Genomic DNA, 20928 nt, shown 5'->3' with positions numbered 1-20928 from the left:
ACAGGGGGCACGGTGGGTGTGTGTGTGTGTGTGTGTGTGTGTGAGAGACAGTGTATGGTACTATTATAATCAGGGACAGTGTATGGCACGATTATAGTTAGAGGTGTTGAGGATTTTAACATTCCTTATAGGTGCAGAAATGTTTTAAAAGTGAGAAGCTGAAGACATCTGAGCGGAAAACTGCAGAAATGGGTCATGGCCGGTAGAAATCCATCATAGATGTCTGGACCGGAGGGAGAAGACAAGAACTAGAATCTGAGACGTCACCGTTGAGTCACTTAATGTAAATGTTTATTCTGCCTCTTATTAGCACTGTAGTCACTGTATGATCTGCAGCGAGAGGATTATATGATTTTTTTTTTTTGTGAAACTGCATCTCCCAGCATATCCTCACCATTGTTAGGGCCATGCTGGGAGCTGTAGTTTTACGCCGTACAAACCTGTACGGCAGGGGTTTCACTAAATTTAGCTGTATTTGTTCTGGTGTTGTATAGATTTACTGAGCTTGGTTCTGATGCTGAATGTAAGTACTGAGCTTGGTTCTGTATATACGTATGAGATTTGTTTTGGTGCTGTGTATATATGTAATGAATTTGGTTCTGGTGCTGTGTATATATGTACTGAGCTTGGTTCTAGTGCTGTATTTATGTATGGAGGTTGGTTCTGGTGCTGTATATATGTACTGAGCTTGGTTCTAGTGCTGTATTTATGTACTGAGCTTGGTTCTAGTGCTGTATTTATGTACGGAGGTTGGTTCTGGTGCAGTATATATGTATAAGCTTAGTTCTAGTGCTGTATATATGTACTGAGCTTTGTTCTGGTGCTGTATATATGTTAGAGCTTGGATCTAGAGCTGTATTTATGTACTGAGCTTTGTTCTGGTGCTGTCTATATGTACTTAGCTTGGTTCTAGTGCTGTATTTATGTACTGATTTTGGTTGTGGTACTGTATTTATGTACTGAGCTTGGTTGTGGTACTGTATATATGTCAGAGCTTGGTTCTGGATCTGTAATTATATAGGATATATTTAGAATAACAAAATTGCAGGGCAGATGGAATTGTTCTCAATTCATTGTATATTTAATGGGAATCTGTCAGGTAGTTTTAACCCCTTGAACCGCCACCAAGCAGTAATACATGACCTGACAATATTTCGAAACATTCCCTTGTATGTTTTTTTACAGATGCAGCAAAATTCTTAAAATCCACTTTTAAAACGGCACACACTATATGCTAATTACTCATTAGAGGGTCATGGGGCAGTGCCTCTATCCTGAAGAGTCACATAGTCCTGCCTCCAAACCCACCTTTCTAGGTTTGAGTGACATCTCCCTGGCTGATACAACTTTCTCGGATGGGGGGGCGGCTGTGTGGAACTATACACAAAGGGGGGCTGTGTGGCACTATACACAAAGGGGGGCTGTGTGGCACTATACACAAAGGGGGGCTGTGTGGCACTATACACAAGGGGGAGCTGTGTGGCACTATACACAAGGGGGAGCTGTGTGGCACTATACACAAGGGGGAGCTGTGTGGCACTACACACAAGGGGGAGCAGTGTGGCACAACACACAAGGGGGAGCTGTGTGGCACAACACACAAGGGGGAGCTGTGTGGCACAACACACAAGGGGGATCAGAGGGAATTTCTCAACCAGTGTCATATCCACTTCATCCTGCACGCCAGAGCATTTCCCTCGGACGGCACCAGGACCGCCTTCATTGTTTCTCTGCTTGCCGGAAAAGCCCTGGCGCGGGCAAACCCTATCTGGGAACGACAGGGACTCAAGACTTCCAGGGGTTCCTGCGGTTATTTCGCACTGTGTTTGAGAAGCCTGGACGAGTCTCGTCGGCAGCTACTTCTCTACTGAACCTTCGGCAGGAGGACACCTCTGTGGGCGAGTACACCATCCAGTTCCGGACCCTGGCAGGGGAGCTTTCCTGGAACAACGAGGCATTAGTAGCTTCCTTCTGGCATGGTCTGTCATCTGAGATCAAGGATGAACTGGCTGCTCGTGCTCTACCACCTACCTTGGACGACCTAATTTTACTTGCTACCTGGGTTGATATGAGGCTCAGAGAAAGATCCCAACAGGTTCGTAGAGAGAGAAGGTTTCCTAGGTTGGCTCGCAACTTCCAGCAACCCCTCTTGTCCTCATCTGTTGCTCCATCCGAGGTCCCGATGCAAGTGGATCGGCCTAGACTATCTGTCCAGGAGAAACGGGGCAGGCGCACTTCTGGACTTTGTCTATATTGCGGCCTCGCTGGCCATGTCGTGCGTCTGTGTCCCCAGAAGCCAAAAAACACCAATGCCTAGGATTGGTTGGGAAGACAACCCTGGGCGACACAGCATTTGACAGAGAACTCTCCTCCAAGCTGTCCATCCCTGTGACTATTGTCGCTGGTGAGAGGACCCACCTGGACTCTGCCTATCTGTACTCTGGCTCTGCAGCCAATTTTATATGCGGAGACCTTGTGGATCTTCTTCACTTGCCCACTACCTTTCTTGAGAAGCCGTTGATCGTTGCCTCAGTAGATGGACTGCTGCTGCCCGACCCAATATTGTCTGTGACCAAACCGCTGAGGCTTCAAGTGGGAGCCCTTCATTCTGAGCCCATCTCCTTTTTTGACCTGCCCAAGGCCGTCAACCCCGTGCTGTTGGGATTGCCTTGGCTCTGACTACACGCCCCAGTCCTGGATTGGAACGCCAGAGAGGTTCTCCAGTGGGGTCCCAAGTGCCTCAACCGCTGTCGGGGGCATATTCATCCGATTCAGCCTCCTCCGCATCAGTCATTGGCAGGGTTGCCCTCTTGCTACTCGCAGTTCTCGGATGACTTCAACAAGAAGGAGGCATAGACGTTGCCGTCACACCGGGCATATGATTGTCCTAGTGACTTGGTCCCTGATTCGTCTCCTCCTCGCGGTAGAGTATACCCTCTCTCCTTACCGGGGACCCAGTCGATGTTTGCCTATATCAAGGAGAATTTAGAGAGGGGCTTCATGTGCAAATCCTCATCCCCGGCCGGGCCAGGTTTTTCTTTGTTAAAAAGAAGGACGGAACCCTCCGACCCTGTATTGACTACCGGGGTCTCAATCAGATCACGGTAAATAACAGATACCGTTGCCTTTAATCTCTGAACTGTTTGATCGCATAAGGGGAGCAAAATTTTTTCCCAAACTAGACCTGCGGGGGGCCTACAATCTAATCCGGATTAGTCAGGGTGACGAATGGAAGACGGCATTTAATACACGTGATGGGCACTACGAATACCTGGTTATGCCCTTCGGCCTGTGTAACGCCCCCGCGGTCTTTCAAGAGTTCGTCAATGACATCTTCCGTGATCTCCTCTATGTCTGTGTTGTGGTGTATCTCGATGACATTCTGATTTTTCCCCAGAACAAGCGACTCATCAGAGACATGTCCGCTAAGTTTTGCTTCGATTAAGGGAGAATCACCTATATGCCAAGCGGGAGAAGTGCGTGTTCAAGAGAAAGTCTCTACCCTTCCTGGGCTACATCATCTCCGATCAGGGTCTCAAAACGGATCCTTAAAAAGGTAAAGGCTGTCTTGGAATGGCCACACCCTCAAGGCTTAAGGGCCATACAGCGCTTCCTGGGATTCGCCAACTTCTACCGACTGTTCATCCCCAACTTCTCCTCACTGACAGCTCCTATCTCTACTCTCACCAAAAAGGGCATGAACCCCAAGGTGTAGACTCCAGAAGCAGAGGCCGCGTTCAAGAGCTTAAAGAAGGCCTTCATGTCAGCCTCAATCCTCCATCATCCGGATGTGTCTCTACCGTTTTCGTTGGACGCCTCCTCCGTTGGTGTTGGCGCACTTCTGTTCCAGAGAGGCTCTAAAGGCAAGACTGTGGTATGTGGCTACTACTCTAAGCGTTTTTTCTCCCGCAGAGAGCCACTACTCGATTGGGGATCGGGAGATGCTGGCCATCAAGCGGGCTCTGCAGGAGTGGAGACACCTACTAGAGGGCACAGCTCATTCAATCCTGGTATTCACGGATCACAAGAACCCCACCTATCTCCAGGCAGCCCAATGGCTGAACCCTCGTCAGGCCAGGTGGACGCTGTTCTTCGCTGAGTACAAGTTTGAGCTCCACTACCGCCCTGCCGACACGAATGTGAGAGCCGATGCCTTGTCTAGGTTGTTTGAAACAGAAGACACAGAATATCATTGACCCTTCCTGCATCATCTCTGTCAACCCTCTGCAAGTTAGAGACATTCCCCCGGGGAGGACCTTTGTGCGTCTGGCAAACAGAGGAAGAATCCTCCCCTGGGGACACAGTTCCGAGCTGGCAGGTCACATGGGTGCCCGTAAGACGCGACACCTAATTGCCCGTCAGTTCTGGTGGCCCACGCTGCCGAAAGACGTCACGGATTTTGTCTCCTCCTGCACGGAGTGCGCAGCAAATAAAGTTACCCATTCTAGACCAGCTGGTCTGCCCTAGCCACTGCCTGTGCCCGATGCCCCCTGGAAACATATTGCTATGGACTTTGTCACGGACCTGCCTCTCTCTGCTGGATGCAGTACGGTCTGGGTGGTGGTGGATCGATTCTCCAAAATGGCTAATTTTGTTCCACTGACTGTTCTGCCTTCTGCTTCCCGACTGGCCTCTTCATCCAACAAATCTTCCATCTGCACGGCTTGCCTCTGCATATTGTGTCGGATCGGGGGGGGGGGGGGGGGGTTCAGTTCACCTCAAAGTTCTGGAGAGCCCTCTGCGGTCTCCTTGGCATAAAGTTGGACTTTTCCTCAGCCTACCATCCCCAGTCCAGTGGATTAATCAGATTATGGAGAACTATCTGCGGCACTTTATCTCCAGGCAGCATGACGACTGGGTGCAGCTGTTTCCTTGGGCTGAGTTATCTTACAACAACCATACTAGTGAGTCCACCATCTCCAGCCCATTCTTCATTGTCTACTGCCAACATCCACAAATGTCCCAGATGCCTGCAGCTGACTCTACTTTAAGGGACTTTCTACAGATATGGCAGCAGACCCGATCTTCTATTCTGCTGGAGGTCGACCGCAAGAAGAGAAAGGCAGACACAAGAAGACGAGAGCCTCCCCAGTTTCTTCCAGGCACTAAGGTCTGGCTATCTTCTAAGAATATCCGGCTGAGGGTGCCATCTTACAGGTTTGCTCCCAGGTTCCTCGGACCCTTCGAGATTCTGCAGATCGATCCTGTCTCCTACAAGGTACGGCTGCCTCCCACCCTCAAGATCCCAAACTCCTTTCACGTCTCTCTGCTGAAGCCTGTGGTCCTGAACCGCTACTCCAAGACTCCCAGTTCCGCAGTGGCTCCTAGCGGTTCGTCGGGGACATTCGAGGTGAGGGAGATCTTGGACACCAAGAGAGTGGGAGGAAGAACATTTTATTTGGTGGATTGGAGGGTATTTGGCCCAGAGGAGAGGTCTTGGGTGCCAGAGGAGAACATCAATGCTCCTGCCCTCGTGAAGAAGTTTCCCTCCCGCTCTGGCCCCAAGAAGAGGGGGCGTAAGAGGGGGGATACTGTAACGTCTATGGCCACGGACCGTCGTCCTGACTTACCCTCTGGCGGCCGTGGCCATGGACGAGTGAGTTCCGGGCGGCATCCCCCTCCTGCAGACGCCGGCACTCACTTCCTCGTTCAGACACGGTCTCCCGCATGGTGCACGCGCCTGACCATGCTCGGCCTTAAAAGGCCAGTACGTGCACATATGCAGAATAGCTGCAATTAGCCCTGAATCCCTCTGGACTATAAAAGGGGCTCTGCCCTCTCAATTATTGCCTGAGCATTGTTGTTTTACCCTAGTGTCCTTGCAAATGGTCTCCTAAGTGTTTTCCAGTTCCCAGTGTTTCCCGTTCCTGCCGCCTGTACCCTGTATCCCGTGCTACAGTGCCTCCAAGAGTTGGAGTTGTGATGTGCCCTCCGCTGCATCTACGGTGTTGCACCCCGCCGGGTGTCTGTCTACTGCCGGAGCCTCATCTTAGCCTGAAACCACCAATACTGTCTACATTACCTCAGGTACCCTTTCAGAACTATAGACATTGCATACATACCTGTTTGGCCAGCTGCTATCCCACCATTTTATCGGATAAAAACAACACAAAGAGCAGTGCATTTCATCCATACAAACCTCGAAAAAACCCTACTAAGTGCTCAGAAGGGCTGTTTGGGAATTCTTTATCGTGAACCGCATTTCACACAGGTTACTACAACTGTAAAAAGCAGCCTTTGTCACTGCAAACTCAGACCTCTGACTGTTCAATGATAAGTGGAAAAGACAAATTAGTGCTTAACCCTTTCATGACCAAGGGTCATTGATACCCGTGTCCAGGTCAAATGTTCCCTTTCTGCTATGCAATTCTTTAAACAAAAATATCTTTGCAACCGCTTTGAATATCACAACTATTGAGACTTATGAGGCTTTCATTTTCTAGATTAGTTTAATTAATTCCATGTTTTTAATTTTAATTATGAGCAGCCAAATCACTAAAAATTTGAAAAAAAAACAAAAAAAACTGTTTTGTAATTTTTTATATATATTTCTCTATATATTTATTATATTATATAGGGGCTTCTCCAGTAGCGGAATCCACGACACAGAGCGATCTGACTCCGGGAATTCCGCTCCTAGAGAGCCTCTGCCGTCACTGTCCATATATGGATAGTGACACCAGGTGCTTCTCCAGTACGCTATCCCCGGTCAGAATGTCGGCCGGGGATACCGCTCCTAGAGAGAGCCCCTGACGGTGGACAGGGATGTCAGTGGCTCTCTCTAGAAGCGGAATCCCCGGCACAGAGAAATCTGGCACTGGGGATTCAACTCCTAGTGGTAGTTTAGGTGGCACTATCTACAGGTGGGTTTGCTATCTCTCCACAGCTCTTACACTGTCCGTAGCAGTGACACGCCCCCATGCCAATTCGGGTAAAAAGACTGCAATCGCACACTCTCTCTCCTCACTCTTGTTGTGGCACTGTCCATATCTGATTGGACAGTGTCACAGCCATAGTAACACACCCCCTTGCCAGTACACGTTGACTGTTCAGGGGGTTATTTAAATATCGGGCACCAAATATAACGGCACCGATATCTAAATAACGGAGGGAGGTATAAAAAAATGTAAAGTGTCCGAGGGTTTGTGCAGCCCTCCCCATTACATGCTGCACATGTATGGGGAGGTGAAAGGTTCACTTTAATAAAAGAAAAATGGAGTTCAAAGATTTACATATCCTTTAATCACTTGCCGCTGCTGCCAGTTTTAACCTCCGTGAAGAGCCTCGTTTCTCAAATCTGACATGTGTAACGTTATGTGGTAATAACTTTGGAATGCTGTTAACTTATCCAAATTATTGTAAGGGTCAGTTCACACAGATTTTTTTACGCTGATTTTGACGCAGAAACCAAGTCAGAATCTGCACCAAAAATTGGCTGAAATCGCCCTCCATTGGCAGAGGTTTTTTATTCCGCTCGCAGGAAAAAAAGCGTCATGTCCTCTCTTTTCTCAGCTGAACGCATCTGCATCTTAGTTTCAGCAACAATGGGGAGTCTCAGCACCCGGACCCCACAGATCCAAACTTTTGATATGTCTCTATGTCATATCAAAAGTTTGATGACACATTACAATCTCCGCATCGTTGAATACAACACATTAGCCCATTCTGTATATGGATGGCTGAATCCAGACCTAATAAAATTCCTTCTCATTGAGGTACTTTCGAACGGCTGAGGTGCCTCAGGCATCCACCTCGGTTCAATTTCTGACTGTCGCTTTCCCCACCCGAACCTGATATACAGCTACTGAGGTTTTCTTTTTCTTTTGTTGTTGTGTTCTTTTCATGCTATGGATAATGATTTTATCTCTTACATTGATATGTTTCTATACATGTGGCAAATTTTGTGCCTTATTGCTAACATGTCAACAGATTTGATGCTTCATGATCACACTTCCAATCATCCTTTTTCCGCTGAGTATTCTCAAGATAGCCACATTGTTATGACTTTCTATGCATGGTTTTGTAATATGTGGAAGACCAGCCAACTGCCACTCTAGAAAATGGTACTTAAATTAGCATCTTTAAATGTTAACGGTCTCAACACCCCTCAAAAGAGAAGCTTTATGTGGACAGAGGCTAAATCACTGAGTTGTGATGTCTTCTGTGTCCAGGAGACTCATCTCCTTTTGAAAGATGCCCATCGCATCAAATGTCATTCCTTCCCATATATTTTCCAGTTGCATTACAAGACTAAATCTAGAGGCGTTCTGTTGGCTATCAGAGATACAGTCGCTTTTCAACAGCTTTACCTAAGCATTGACCCCCAATGGTCGCTATATTTTGTTAGTGTGTTTAATCAACAATGTAAAATACACATTGGTGAAGCTTTATCCTCCTAATAGGCTCCAAATATGCTTTATACAAAAACTATTCAGAACCATTGATAGACATAAAGAGGCTAAACTTCTATTATGTGGGGACTTTAATATAGTTATGGATCCGATATTGGACTCCACCGCTAGTAATAGATATGCTCAAACCTCCTTACATACTTTAGCATGGTCTAAGGAGTTGTATGATAGTTGGAGAAAACAACATGGCTCTGAGAAAGATTTTTTCTTTTACTCCTGTTCACACAATAGCTATTCTCGAATTGACATGTTCCTTGTAGACAAAGACATACTACTACTTACGAAAGATTCAACTATAGCAGATATTAAATGGTCAGATCACGCTGCCATAACCCTAACCTTAAGAGAACATAATAATTAGAATCCCACTTACCTGTGGAGATGCAACCCATTCCTACTTTCTCACCCTAAATATAAACAGGACCTAATTAGAGACCTTGAGGAATATTTTAGGACCGACGACACAGAAGACATACATAATAATATGCTCTGGAATGCTCACAACGAGTTCATTAGAGGATCCCTGATCCGTCTTGGCCATATAGTCAAGAAACAGCGTTTGGCTACAATTAATACCCTCCTGGAACATATTCACAAGTTAGAATTGTCAAATAAATCTGCCCCATCATTACAACAAGCTGAGAGACTAAACAAACTACAACAAGAGCTACGTTTTACCTTGGTGTCAGATTATGAGAAAAACCTGCGTAAAACCAAAACGAGATACTATTCTCAAAATAATAAAGCGGGTAAATTATTGGCTGCCCACCTTAAAAATCCCCTAACAGATTCTAATACGTATGAACAAATAACACACCCCAGAAATATTGCCAACCAAGTTAAAGATTTCTATGCATCTCTAAGTAATCTGAAAGACAATCCATTCACGTTCCAACCGACTCCATCATATATTCGGGTGTTCCTGGATGTGATTCCTTTGTCTAAATTATCAACTGGCCAGTCTCAATGCGCCAGTTACAGAAGCAGAAATTGCCAACATTATACTTAAAGAGGCTCTGTCGCCAGATTATAAGTGCCCTGTCTCCTACATAATGTGAACGGCGCTGTAATGTAGATAACAGCAGTGGTTTTTATTTTGAAAAACGATCATTTTTGAGCAAGTTATGAGCAATTTTAGATTTATGCTAATTACTTTCTTAATAGACAACTGGGTGTTTTATTTACTTTTTACCAACTGGGCGTTGTACAGAGGAGTGTATGAGGCTGACCAATCAGTGACCAATCAGCGTCATACACTTCTCATTGTTCCAGCCCAGCTTCTTTCACTGCACAACCACGCTGTGCTGAGTACATGGATGGAGAGAAGTGTATGACGCTGATTGGTCACTGATTGGTCGGTGTCATACACTCCTCTGTACAACGCCTAGTTGGTAAAAAGTAAAAAAAAAGCCCAGTTGTCTATTAAGAAACTAATTAGCATAAATCTAAAATTGCTCATAACTTGCTCAAAAATTATTGCTTTTTCAAAATAAAAACCACTGTTATCTACATTATAGCGCCGATCAGATTATGTAGGAGATGGGGCACTAATAATCTGGCGACAGAGCCACTTTAAATTGCCGCAAGGGAAAGCTCCAGGCCCAGATGGCCTGACTAATGCCTACTAATAAATGTTGTGAGTATGGGAAGAGAGGGAAATAGGGCAGGACTGATCAAAGTCGCCTTCAATTATTTTGTTATTGATACAGACTGTTGTAGGGAAAGGATTTAATTGTGCAAAGTCCCCTTTTCCTTGATTGCACAATCACTATTTGAATTAATTTTATTTTGTTTTTTATGGTATTTTTAAATTTTATTATTTTTTGTGCTTTTATTGCTTTATGTATAGCAAGTATTATTTACTTTGTTCAGATCCCTTTGACAATTTGTCAATGGGAAAAAGAAGGGAGTGCTGGGCTTAGTATTATAAGGCTGGGTTCACACTACCTATTTTCAGATGTAAACGAGGCGTATTATGCCTCGTTTTACGTCTGAAAATAGGGCTACAATACGTCGGCAAACATCTGCCCATTCATTTGAATGGGATTGCCGACGTACTGTGCCGACGACCTGTAATTTACGCGTCGTCGTTTGACAGCTGTCAAACGACGACGCGTCAATTGACTGCCTCGGCAAAGAAGTGCAGGGCACTTCTTTGCAACGTAATTTGAGCCGTTCTTCATTGAACTCAATGAAGAGCAGCTCAAGATTTACGAGCGTCACAGACGCCTTGCATAATACGAGGAGGAGCATTTACGTGTGAAACGAGGCAGCTGTTTTCTCTTGAAAACAGTCTGTCTTTTCACACGTAAATGCCTGCTATGGTGTGCACATACCCTAACTTGTAACTTAGTTCATGATTCACACAACATAATACTGCAACTGCAGCCAGTATTAAGCAATCAGCTGGTGTACCAGGAGAGAGTAAGTCTCCGTGTAAATCTCGATCTTTTATAGCTGTTAACACTGCAGACAGTATCAAATAATCAGCTGGTATACCAGGAGAGAGTGAGTCTCCTGTTTTACACGGTCATAAACCAGGAGACTTACTCTCTCCTGGTACACCAGCTGATTGCTTAATACTGGCTGCAGTTGCAGTATTAGGTTGTGTGAATCATGAACTAAGTCACAGTAATAATACTAAGCCCAGCACTCCCTTCTTTTTCCCATTGACCAAAATTGTCAAAGGGATCTGAACAAAGTAAATAATACTTGCTATACATAAAGCAATAAAAGCACAAAAAAAATAATAAAATTTAAAAATACCATAAAAAACAAAGCAAAATTAATTAAAATAGTCAGTGCAATCAAGGAAAAGGGGACTTTGCACAATTAAATCCTTTCCCTCCAACAGTTGGTATCAATAACAAAATAATTGAAGGCGACTTTAATCAGTCATGCTCTATTTCCCTCTCTTCCCATACCCACAACATTTATGAATTCAATAGGTGGAGCACACCAGAGCAGGAACGGTCACTAGATTTTTTTTTTTAATTTTTTAATACAAAATAAAATAGGAGGCTCATCCTTCCTTATCTTTCTAATGCCTACTATAAATCCCTCCTCGAAACTCTCATTCCCTACCTATGTAGATTTTTTCGATTGGCACAGTCTTCTGGTACCTTTCCTATGGAAAACCAAGAGGCACTAGTAATTACTTTTCCGAAACCTGGCAAATCCACTGATACACCTCAAAACTTCAGACCCATCTCGCTGTTAAATACAGACTTGAAACTATATGCCAAATTGATAGCTAATAGGATAGCCCCTCTCTGATAAAAGATGATCAGGTAGGATTTGTCAAGGGTAGACAGGCATCAGATAATACCAGGGGAGTGGTAGGTTTACTCAATCACATTGAAAAACAAAACATCCCCTCGGTAATGTTGGCATTGGATGCAGAGAAGGCGTTTAACTGTATTTCATGGTCGTACGTCTTCTCTGCCCTCCAAACCATGGGCTTCGCAGGCGACATACTATCGGCAATACAAGCTCTATATTCTGACCCCTCGGCAAAAGTATATACTAATGGAGTGCTGTCTGGAGATTTTCGAATCTCTAACGGTACCCGTCAGGGATGTCCACTATCACCCTCATATTTGTCCTTTACATGGAACCGTTAGCCCAACTTCTTAGATTGCATAAGGATATATATTCATGGCATACAAATCGGCTCTGGAACACATACTATATCTCTTTATGCAGATGACGTCACTTTATCTTTATCTGACCCAGAATCTTCCCTGGAGGCTGCCATGGAGAACATTATGCACTTTGGCCGTGTTTCTCTTTACAAACTTAACACAGAAATGTCTCAGATTCCCCCTCACCACTTGCCAGTATCCTCTCTCCATTTCCTTCAATAAAAATACCAATTTGTCTGGAATATGACAGACATTACATATTTAGGTCTTACGCTAACTCCTAAACACAAAGCTCTATTTGGAGCTAATTACACCCCGCTCACTAAAGAGATTCAAACTGAACTTGACCGAATGCTTACATTTGAGGTCTCTTGGTTAGGTAGAATTGCCGCATTCAAGATGCTTTTACTCCCAAAACGGCTGTACCTGTTTAGAACCCTTCCTATATTACTCCCAAAGTCCTATTTCCGACAAATTCAACGAATACTCATGAATTTTATTTAGGCTAAGAAGAAACCGAGAATCGTCTCTAACATTCTTACCAAAAGATACTAGATCAGGAGGACTGGGTGTCCATAACTTATATGCCTATTATGTAGCGACTTTAAATGCACAGATAGCTCCTTGGTGGAAGGAAGACATATCTAAACACTGGGTCCACATTAAAGCTTCATACATAGGTGAGGGTTTAGCATCAGGAGAGGTTGGTACAGCGGTTTCTTTGTAGCCAGAGACAGGGACACCGTGCATTAAAAGTCATAACAGGGCTTTGCCTGTGTTTTTATTCTTGTCAAAGAAACAGCCTCTTGTACAACAAGGCAAAATACAAAATAAATCCTGCTCGTCTGAGCACTAACTAAACAAGATATTTATCTAACTATACCGAGTGCCTTCCTACCAGGCACTGGACACAAAGTAACACAGGTCTTTACTCACATAGAATACAGGCTACTCCAGCCTTAGTAGTCTCCAGTCTGAGTCAGGGGTGAGACTCCCACACACTGTGTCTGCACCTTTTTATACACAGGCTACAGGTGCAGCTAATTGAGCAGCAGCCTTGCCCTACAAACAGAGATGGACTAGGGATTGGGGAACCCGCCCTGCTCTTCTCCAATCCAACTCCAGGCCCTTTTTTCCGGCTTTTCCTTAAGCCGAGATTGGAAAACTAGAGCTTTCTATTGCAAGAACTACTCATTCCCTGGAGCCTAGGATACATATGACAGGATTCTAGGGGAAATGTACCTTCCCTCAATGACTTTACCTGTCACTGTCTCACAATAGGCTCCTGGAGTCTCAAGGCTTTACTCTTTCTACCTATATGGGATATATTCCCTTTCAAAATTTCTCCTCTCACCAGAGCCGCTTTGAATTGTTGGTCACAAATACATACGAGTGCATCAGTACGCTTACCACTACGTAAGTCTTATATCCCTTTGGATTTTCTAGAGTTATCCATTTCTGACCTGGATCTCAGTTGTTGGAAGAAGAAGTGTGTATTGAACTGTGCCCAGTTGTTTGTCAATAACCAACTATTTAGTTTCGAAGAATTATGCTCGTCCTTCTCCATACCCCAAAGTGACTCTTTCAGATATGTACGAATTAAGCACTTTGTACAACGACACAACAACTTTAATTTCCTGTGTAACCTTAAGTTATTAAATTGGTACAGCAAAGGACCTAAAGGCCTTAACCCCTTAATGACCAGCCTATTTTAGACGTTAACGACCAAACTATTTTTTAAGTTTTTCCATCGTCACATTCCAAGAGCTATAACTTTTTTATTTTTGCGTCGACATAGCTGTATAAGGGGGGGGGGGGGGAATAGAAAAAAATCTGAAATTTCGCCACTCTTTTTTGCGTCCTAAATCTACGCCGTTTACCGTGTGCTATAAATAACACAATAACTTTATTCAGCGGGTTGTTACGATTGCAACAATACCAAATTTGTATAGCTTTTGTATGTTTTACTACTTTTACACAGTAAAAACGCTTTTTTTTTCAAAATTATTTGTTTTTGTGTCTCCATATTTGAAGAGCCGTAACGTTTTTATTTTTTCGTCGATGCAGTTGTGTGAGGGCTTTTTTTTTGCGGGACGACTTGTAGTTTTTATTGGTACCATTTTGGAGCAGATGCGACTTTTTGATCACTTTTTAATCACATTTTTTAAAGTCCGGATTCACAGAAAACAGCAATTTTTCCATCTTTTTTTATTTCATTTTTTACGGCGTTTATCGTGCGGGTTAAGTAATGTAATAGATTTATAGTCGGGGTCGTTACGGACGCGGCGATACCAAATATGTGTAACTTTTTTTACTTCATTTTGGTTTTTTAATACTAAAGCAGTTTGTAAGGGGAAAAAGTGGGTTTTTCATTTTTTTTTCACATTTTTTTTTTATTAACTTTATTAAACTTTTTTTTAAACTTTTTTTACTAGCCCCACTAGGGGACTTTAATATGCGATTCTGCGATCGCTATTATAATACACTGCAATACTTCTGTATTGCAGTGTATTATGCCTGTCCGTTTAAAACGGACAGGCATCTGCTAGGTCATGCCTGCGGCATGATCTAGCAGGCATTCGCTCCAGGCAGACCTGGGGGCCTTTATTAGGCCCCCGGCTGCCATGGGAGACACTGACACTCGGCAATCGTATCGCCGGGTGTCGGTGGGAGAGAGAGGGAGCTCCCTCCCTCTCTCCAAAACCACTCAGATGCGGTGCTCGCTATTGAGCACCGCATCTGAGGGGTTAAACGGGTGAGATCGATACTAATATCGATCGCACACGGCAGAGCAGGGACGCTCCCAGCCCTCAGCTGCCTCTAGCAGCTCAGAGCAGGGAGATTTGACAGCTCCCTGCTCTGTTTACTTATTCCGATGCCGCAACGTAAAAAGTCTATGGCATCGGAATAAGGCCCGTTAGTGACCGACGTAAAAAGACTATGGGCCGGTCACGAACGGTTTAAATTTATTTATAATACCATTTACAAAAACTCACCCGATCGTACAACGGGAAAATTATTTGGAGAAATCGTTTGATGACGAACAATGGGCCACTGCCTTTAAAAGGATACATACATCCCTTCACTGCGTTTCACATGTTGAAGCAGACACCAACACAATCCTACGATGGTATTATACCCCAGATCATTTACACTTAATGTTTTCCACTACCACCTCATTGTGTTGGCGAAATTGTGGTCATAAGTGATCCCTATTACATGTGCTATGGGAATGTCCAATACTGGATAGAGGTACTCCGGCTTCTTACAAATGTATTCCATGTATATATTCCTCCCACACCACATTAAGTCTTACTTTTCTTAGAAATAGATATTGTACCTTCACTTCATAGAAGATTATTATGTAAGATATTAGTCATGGCTAAACTTGTTTTGACACGCTACTGGAAAAGTTCAGAGATCCCACCTCTAGCTGAGCTCAGAACGTTGATAAACACAACTTAAAGAGGCTCTGTCACCAGATTTTGCAGCCCCTATCTGCTAATGCAGCAGATAGGAGCTGCAATGTAGATTACAGTAACGTTTTTATTTTTAAAAAACGAGCATTTTTGGCCAAGTTATGACCATTTTCGTATTTATGCAAATGAGGCTTGCAAAAGTACAACTGGGCGTGTTGAAAAGTAAAAGTACAACTGGGCGTGTATTATGTGCGTACATCGGGGTGTGTTTACTACTTTTACTAGCTGGGCGTTGTGTATAGAAGTGTCATCCACTTCTCTTCACAACGCCCAGCTTCTGGCAGTGCAGCACTGTGACGTCACTCACAGGTCCTGCATCGTGTCGGCACCAGAGGCTACACTTGATTCTGCAGCAGCATCAGCATTTGCAGGTAAGTAGCGACATCGACTTACCTGCAAACGCCGATGCTGCTGCAGAATCATCTGTAGCCTCTGGTGCCGACACGATGCAGGACCTGTGAGTGACGTCACAGTGCTGCACTGCCAGAAGCTGGGCGTTGTGAAGAGAAGTGGATGACACTTCTATACACAACGCCCAGCTAGTAAAAATAGTAAACACACCCCGATGTACGCACATAATACACGCCCAGTTGTACTTTTACTTTTCAACACGCCCAGTTGTACTTTTGCAAGCCTCATTTGCATAAATACGAAAATGGTCATAACTTGGCCAAAAATGCTCGTTTTTAAAAAATAAAAACGTTACTGTAATCTACATTGCAGCGCCTATCTGCTGCAATAGCAGATAGGGGTTGCAAAATCTGGTGACAGAGCCTCTTTAAATTTATGAAAAAACCATTGCATTTGGTAATTTTTCGTTCCCGACTTTCACCAAAATCTGGGAGGCATGGTCAAATAGTGCCCTTTGCTCTAAGAGATGAAACTCGAAGCCGTGTTTGGCTTGAACTAATATTCCTTTTATGTTTGTTTGTATGTAAGTATACATACTGTGTTTCTCTACATATGTTGCTGTGACATATTTGATATCGTGCAGACCAACGATACTGGGTCTATGCTTCCATCAGTGCACAAGTGAATGCTTTACTTTTATTTTAGTGTTGTATTATTATTTTACAGATATGGTGAGATCAACCAATTTCTTGTGACACTGTGTTTATTCTGATGTCATTTTGATTCTGTTTATATCAAACCTCAATAAAAAATGATTGAAACGAAAAGTTTGATGAAAGTGTAGCTCCTATATAAAACTCCATATATGGTTGTATCAAGGCCCGGTCCAAATCAGACATGTGACCAGAGACCAGCACCAATGCAACACATAGATGATACACACTAGTCCCAACCAGCAAGAGAATCAATTATGGTAAAAAATACAAGGCAACAAATGGTACATAAAGTGCCGTGTGCAATATACAATACCAACTGCCTACTTGGGTTCTTGTGCCATTGGAGACACACACCCCATAAATTGTTAAAGAGGCTCTGTCACCAGATTATAAGTGCCCTATCTCCTACATAATCTGATCGGCGCTGTAATGTATATAAAAGCAGTGATTTTTATTTTGAAAAACAATAATTTTTGAGCAAGTTATGAGCAATTTTGGATTTATGCTAATTAGTTTCTTAATAAGCAACTGGGCGTGTTTTTACTTTTTACCAACTGGGCGGTGTACAGAGGAGTGTATGAGGCTGACCAATCAGTGACCAATCAACGTCATACACTTCTCACTGTTCCAGCCCATTGTTACATTGTGATTGTGCAGTGAAAGAAGCTGGGCTGGAACAATGAGAAGTGTATGACACTGATTGGTCAGCAATCTCTCACATGCTTGAGAAAGGTCCTGCTGGACTGAAACGTTGCATTTGTGGGTAAATACAATTCCTATTTTTGGATGTGCTGCCTTGTTCCTTGAAAATTGTTGTTTCCATTTCTGGAACCTTGGATCAGGTTCCTGCAAAGGCTTGCACCCATCATATTACATCAAATATTCTCTCTGGTGCTGTGATCATCTTCCTCTCTTCAACTGATTGGTCAGCATCATACACTTCTCTTCACAACGCCCATTTGGTAAAAAGTAAAAACACAAATCTAAAATTGTTCATAACTTGCTCAAAAATGATCGTTTTTCAAAATAAAAACCACTGTTACATTACAGCGCCGATCAGATTATGTAGGAGATAGGGCACTTATAATCTGGTGACAGAGCCTCTTTAAGCGGGTTCTCCCAAGTATGGCGATACCATATATGTGGACGTAAACTGCTGTTTGGGCACATTGTAGGGCTCAGTAGGGAGAGAGCGCAATTTGGCTTTTGGAGCATGGACTTTGCTTGGTAGTAGTTTTGTTTGGGGTTTTACAGGTATTTCAGTTTATAATGTGGGGGGGGGGGGGGCAAATTTAACCTGTGCGGAGTACATCAGGGAATAATAAGGAGGCATAATAGTGGGGTCAATTAAATTAATAATCTATAGATGTGTGCTACGCTTTGAAGCAATCCCTTATGCACAGGCCAGTGTCGCACTGATAAAATGGTTTCCAATCTTTTCCCCCTTATGGAACACACTATGCACCTTTTTTTGGGACCTTTCCTCCTTTGTAGTTTGGAAATCTTTTCTGGCAAAGTGTTGCCCTGGTATAATACAGACGCCCTTGCTCCCAAGCAGATGTGCTTAGAGGGCAGGTGTCGCGGAGAATTTTTTTTATATCAATTTGCTTTTAGTGTTTTATTAAAATACATTTTATTTATTTGTGCGTTTGTGTTTTACTTTTTTTTTTTCTAACTTTTACTTCACTATGGGGGCTGCCATTTTTTTTCATCTCTGTATGTGTAGATTAACGACACATACAGAGATGGAATACGGCACATACAGCCCCATAGAGAATGCGAACGGGAGCCGTTCTATTCACTGTGGTGTACGCCGTCTGTGTGGGAATGGCGCATGCCCCACACAGTCCAAAAGGAAGATCTTCGGCCGAGCGACATCCGGCGCCATTTTCATGTGGACCGGAAGCCGTGCCCGGACAATAAGATGACTACTTCCGGTCGCGGCTTCCGGACATGTGTTCAGAAGCAAGCACTAGGAGCGGAGGGAGTGGTCGGACCGGAGGCAGCAGGTAAGTTATATTTGTGTATGTTCGTGTTTTACGGTGTGATTACCACTGTACGTAAGCCTACTACACTGTGCATTCGCTCAAAAAAAGGCGGCACACAGTGTAGGAGGTTTGAACATTCAATCCCCTCCTTTCTCCTGGCACTAGCCAGGATAAAGGAGGGGGATTGTTTGAGCACACTACAGCGACTGTGTCTTCTCAAATTTTGCAGCATAAAGCAATGTGGTTGCTTTACCACATGCCAATGCTGCAATTTTGGGAATTGCTCCCTCTAGTGACCAGCACATGGAAATGTTATAAATTAGAATCTAATTTATAATATTTCCTGACTTGTGAAAAAATTAAAAAAAATTGAACAATGTCTAATCATGTATATACTAACTGTTTAACTAAATGAAAAAAAAAAAACATTTTTCTAGCGACACTTTAAGCCCTCCCCTTCCTGGCAGCCAAATATTAGGGCCTTGATAAGCACTTCTTGAAACTGAAGGAATGTTCCCCTCTGCCCTGCACATCAGGATATTTTCTCATCCCCACCTAGCTAGAGCCTTAACTTTTTTTATTTCTTTTATCTACATAGCCGTATGAAGACTTTTTTTGTGGGACGAGCTTTAGTTTTTATTGGTACCATTTTGGGGTACATGCGACTTTTTGATCACTTTATATTACATTTTTGGGGAGGCAAGATGACTCAAAAACAGTCATTCTGGAATTGTTTTTTATTTATTCTTTTTACGGTGTTCACCGTGCAGTACAAGTGACAAGTTAACTTTATTCAGGAGGTCAGTATGATTACGGCGACACTAAATTGATAGTTTTTTTTAGATTTTACAGCTTTTGCACAACAAAAATAACTTTTTTTTTTCTGTGTTGCCATATTCTAGGAGCCATAAAAAAAATTTTTGTTTTTTTTCAACAAAGCTGTGTGAAGGCTTGTTTTTTACAATACGCGCTGTAGTTTTTATTGGTACCATTTTGGGGTAAATATGATTTTTATCACTTTTTATTACATTTTTTCATAGGCAAGGTGGTATTTATTTAGGGTGTTCACCGTTCGGGATAAATAACTATTATTTTTGTACAACATTTTTTTCATTTTAGCCCCATTAGGGGACTTGAAGGCCTGAAACCCTGATCCCTATTAGAATACATTGCATTACTTATGTACAGCAAAGTTTATAACTGTCCCTTTTACACTGATAGGCAGCCTATTAGCAACCAACGGCCTCCACGCAACAGGCTACAAACCACTTAGATGCTGCGATCGCTACTGACCGCGGCTTTTAAGGGATTAATTAGTCAGGATGGGAGCTATCTTTGATCTCAGCGGTCACAGCAGAATGTCAGCTGTAACATACAACTGACACCTGCTGGTAATGGTGCGTGCTCAGCTTCTGAGCCTGCATCATAACCGCAACGTAACTTTACTGTGGTTTGAGGGAACCCCTTCCAGGCAGCGCCATATATATATATATATATATATATATATATATATATATATATATATACACATACATACATACACTTAGGGCAAATATTGGGAGGGGTTAAAGAGGCTCTGTCACCAGATTTTGCAACCCCTATCTGCTATTGCAGCAGATAGGCGCTGCAATGTAGATTACAGTAACGTTTTTATTTTTAAAAAACGAGCATTTTTGGCCAAGTTATGACCATTTTCGTATTTATGCAAATGAGGCTTGCAAAAGTCCAAGTGGGTGTGTTTAAAGTAAAAGTCCAACTGGGCGTGTATTATGTGCGTACATCGGGGCGTGTTTACTACTTTTACTAGCTGGGCGTTCTGATGAGAAGTATCATCCACTTCTCTTCAGAACGCCCAGCTTCTGGCAGTGCAGATCTGTGACGTCACTCACAGGTCCTGCATCGTGTCGGCACCAGAGGCTACAGTTGATTCTGCAGCAGCATCAGCATTTGCAGGTAAGTAGCTACATCGATTTACCTGCAAACGCCGATGCTGCTGCAGAATCATCTGTAGCCTCTGGTGCCGATGTGTCCTCGCTCGTCTGACACGATGCAGGACCTGTGAGTGACGACACAGCGTGATCTCTGGAGAACACGGCTGTGTCTGCACTGCCAGAAGCTGGGCGTTCTGAAGAGAAGTGGATGATACTTCTATACACAACGCCCAGCTAGTAAAAGTAGTAAACACGCCCCGATGTACGCACATAATACACGCCCAGTTGTACTTTTACTTTTCAACACGCCCAGTTGTACTTTTGCAAGCCTCATTTGCATAAATACGAAAATGGTCATAACTTGGCCAAAAATGCTCGTTTTTTAAAAATAAAAACGTTACTGTAATC

The 20928-nt window shown here is 43.5% G+C and overlaps 1 protein-coding gene across 3 annotated transcripts in view; it reads right to left on the bottom strand.

Moving 5' to 3' along the window:
- GABPB1 (GA binding protein transcription factor subunit beta 1) overlaps positions 1–20928 on the bottom strand; it is a 102155-nt gene that overhangs the window by 55753 nt on the left and 25474 nt on the right. The window lies entirely within an intron of this gene.

The sequence above is a fragment of the Rhinoderma darwinii genome, chromosome 3 (assembly GCF_050947455.1).
Source record: "Rhinoderma darwinii isolate aRhiDar2 chromosome 3, aRhiDar2.hap1, whole genome shotgun sequence".
NCBI lineage: Eukaryota > Metazoa > Chordata > Amphibia > Anura > Rhinodermatidae > Rhinoderma > Rhinoderma darwinii.
This window is presented reverse-complemented; position numbering and strand designations above follow the sequence as displayed.